A 4,113-nucleotide genomic window follows, 5' to 3' on the forward strand; every position below is an offset into this window, starting at 1 on the left:
GATTAACCGAAATTTTACCTTGTAGCTCGGACCTCAGCCCTTCTCAGCAGAGCTCGTCTTCGGGGGATCTTCTTCCGGAGATGATGGAGAGTGGAACGCCTCCCCCTGCCGTACCGCCTAGCGAGGCGGGCGACCTTGAGGTGTCGTCGTGGAGGGTTTCTCCGAATCCGGCAGGGGTGGAAGGTAGCCATATGGCCCCCCAAGGTTCTCCGCGTCCTGCCTTCGATGGAGGTCATAGGACGAGTCCGGCACCGTCTGGTGCGCGGTCGGAGGAGCTGATGATTCTGCTGGGGCGAGCTTCTATCTCAGAGGAGCACCGTGCATTGATGGGTACGGTGATTGGAAGGATTTCATCCGCGGAAAGCGGATTGCACGAGGCCGTCAGAAGTTTGCTGACGGGTTTTGAGGTACGTTTGATAATGTACTTCTTTGTCAGTTGCGCATAAACAAGATACGCCCAGTGTAGATAGTAGCCCCTGAGACTCTGTGCGTTGTCAAAATTGACGGCGCGCAGAGGATCATAATCCCAGGTCAAATTTTCGCCTTTGTATATAGGTGGCGAAGTGTCCGGAATCGAGCCGAACTTATGATTTTGCCGAGATAAAGCGGCAACTTGACGTGGCAGATGCCAACATCGCGCTCGTCAACGAGCGACTTGATGATGCTCAAGGTATGCAATTCCTCGGGCGGCATCTGGTAAGAGGAGCTTTTATGCCAGTATCTTACAATGTGTGTGCTTGACGCAGATGGTGCGGCCGCCGTGGAGAGTCTCCGAGCGGAACTTTCCCGAGCTAAGGAACAAGCCAGGACAAGTGATGCGGCTGCCGAGAAGGCACTTGAAGAGCTGAGAGCCGAACAGGCTGCTCACTGCCGAAGCAAGAAGGATATGGCCGAGATGGCCGTGAAGTTAAAAAGCGCTGCTGACCGTTGCAAGTCTCTTGAGAAAGAAGACCGGGCGAGACAAACGGACTTAGAGAAGGCCGTTGTTGATGCCAAGGACGCTCGCTCTGCGATGAGAGCTGCGAACGAGGAGCTGCGTCAGGCCGAACAGATTACGGCTGGAAAGCCCTTTATGCTGCGGAGGAAGTTTGGCGATCCAAAGTTTGCTCCATTGGACCGGATGTGGAGTGCGAAGGACACCTATCTGGATTTGGCAGCGAGTGCTGCTGATGCGACCGAACACTTTCGAGATCAAGAAGATCACGAAGTGGAAAGGCTTTTCTGGTCACAGTTCCACAATCCAGAGCGTCCACTGGCAGTGGATGATCGTCTGGCTCAATGGGCCGAACTGAATAGATTGTCTGGACTCGCCATGAAGTACGTCATGGGTCATCCGAGGACGGGGAGATCGGAGCCGAAGAGTTATTTCGGCTTGGTGCAGCAATTCCTTGGCGCGGTGCCACGTATCGATGCGATGAAGAGGTCAGCATGCATAGAGGGCGCACGGATGGCTCTTGCCCGTGTCAAGACCTACTGGGCAGGGATGGAGACCACCGTTGTTGCATCCCGAGATTCGGACCAAAGCCGAGTACCCTCCGAGCACTATTTTCAGGAAGTCCTTGAAGGCGCTCGTGTAATAGAGACGCAGTGCTCGAAGGATGCTATGTTCTGATAGAATATGTAATTATGAAGCAATATTTTGATGAATTGTAGTAGCCTTTTATACTTGTGTCTGCAAGTATGTGGAACACCTCCTGTGCGGCCGTTTTAAGATATACATACAAAATCTGAAAGATGGCAGTCGTTGGCTTCAGCCCCCATGCACATAGTGCGGGGGTGCTCGCAGAAGGCGCATTTTCACACTTAATCCAACGTCTTGGTCCTACAAAGGAGGTGATAGCGCAGCGAGCTAGGCAACCGGACTATAATGCTTTAACACTTTCACTTAGCCATAGGAGCTTGACAATGGGACTATTTAGGTAGCCCCTGTGGCGACTGCGCTCGCCCGAATTCGGGGCGCGTATGTGCCTGGCCGGGAAACGGCCCTTCGTTAACGCGGGGGAATCCTATAGATTCCGGAGAGTCATCGAGTGGTTGACCAGTCTCACGCCATATCATGACAGTCGGTTTTCGGCTTTCTCTACTGAGGTGCTCGCCTGGCCGAACCAGGGCACAATCGCAGTAGTTCTCCTGGTGCCGCCTTAGCCGATAGAGCGGAACGTAAGGCGGCCGAACACAGGAGCCGGGCAACCCAACATTTTACCAAAATCATGACTCGGAGCTGATGCATATAAGGCCAAACTCGTGACGCCGAACACTCCCTAAGGTATTCGGTCTTTATGAGAGCGGGCTAAGTAACGCTCTAAGGTATAAGCCCCTAGTGTCCAGGTACGCGCAAGAATTCTGACGTGGCCACATGCCAAGACGCTAGCCTCCTCCTTGGTCATAGAACCAGGGGATGTGTATCAACAAGAGACAGTAAAAAAAGGTTTGCGCAGGGTCTTAATCTGAAAAGAATCCTTGGAACGGGTCCCTACTGCACGTCTGCGCCTGTGTCTCCATTGTGCCGTATCCTGGACGGGCGCAGCACGACGTTCATCTGTAAAAAAGAGAGCAACTAAGTTGAAAAAGGGGCGTGCCGAAAAGTTATATGAAATAAACAAAGTGTAAAGTAAAATATGGAAAATTGAGCTTTATTGTCTCTTATTTTATAGCCCCTAGTGCAGGGGTATATGGCCACTAAGCCTTTATCAATGATACTTTTGTGCCGGACTCGTCTATCCGTGTCCGTGGTCTTAATGACCTGTTCCGATGTTCTGGCTAGTGAAGCCATTGTATTGTGGGGCTGTTAAAGCGGCCGCACAATCCTCCGCTTGGGGGAGGCGCCCTTAATGCTTCCCCGTTAAGGAGATGATGCCGCGTGGACCGGGCATCTTAAGCGTAAGAGATGCATAATGCGGTATTGCGTTAAAGCGGGCGAAAGCTTCGCGTCCCAGCAGTGCTTGATAGCGACTTGAGAATGGGACGATGTGGAAAGTCAGCTTTTCGCGACGGAAGTTATCGGCAGAGCCGAAAATAACCTCGAGCCGGAGAAAACCCATGCAATGGGTGTCCGGACCTGGCGTTATTCCTTGAAAGGAGGTTTTGCTGTGGCGAATTCTTTTTGGGTCGATCCCCATGTGGCGGATTGAGTCCTGATATATCAGGTTGAGTCCGCTGCCACTGTCCATAAGGACATTTGAAAACTGGAGTCCGCCAATTATTGGATCGAGTACCAGGGCAGTCCAGCCTGGGTTCCTGATACTTCTAGAATAATCCAGATGATCGAAGATGATTGGTTTTGACAACCAGTGGCGGGATTCCTTTGGGATAGACCGTGGGGCGCGTACCTTTATGGGCGTCGCACGTTTTGTTATGTGGAGTAAGTTTACTGTTTTTACTTCTTGTGGAAAATTCTTTTGTTTCCCGGTACTCTGCTTTTGGGGTTCGTCCTCGTCTTCGCTTGGTGTGTCGAGCCCCTTGTGTTCGGCGTTGAGTCTGCCGAATTGTTTGAAAACCCAACAATCTCTGTGGGTATGGTTAGCAGGCTTTCCGAGAGTATTGTGTATTTGACATATCCTATCCAGGATTTTGTTTAGGTTGGATAGGTCGTCCCTGTTATCTTGGAGGGGCGGCTTTTTCTGATTCGGTCATGAGCTTTTGAATCCAGCATTGACTGCCGTGCTCTTCGGAATTTTTTCCTTAGTCCGGCGACGGTCCTTATTGCGTCGCGGTTTTCCGTTTCCATCCCTAGTTTCGGATGTACTTGGGTCGCTGGTGCTGCATCTTTCCAACCAGCTATCCTCTCCTGCGCAAAAGCGGGTCATGATGCTTGTTAGTGTGGCCATTGTTCTTGGCTTTTCTTGGCCGAGGTGTCTGGCGAGCCATTCGTCTCGGACATTATGCCTGAAAGCTGCTAAAGCTTCAGCGTCCGGACAGTGGACTATCTGATTCTTTTTAGTAAGAAATCTATTCCAGAATTGTCGAGCTGACTCTTCGGGCTGTTGAGCTATGTGACTAAGATCGTCTGCATCCGGAGGACGGACATAGGTCCCTTGAAAATTTGCTCGGAAAGCGTCCTCGAGCTCTTCCCAACTTCCGATTGTGTTTTCAGGAAGGCTTTTAAGCCAATGC

Source organism: Triticum urartu, chromosome 5 (assembly GCF_003073215.2).
Source record: "Triticum urartu cultivar G1812 chromosome 5, Tu2.1, whole genome shotgun sequence".
NCBI classification, from domain to species: domain Eukaryota; kingdom Viridiplantae; phylum Streptophyta; class Magnoliopsida; order Poales; family Poaceae; genus Triticum; species Triticum urartu.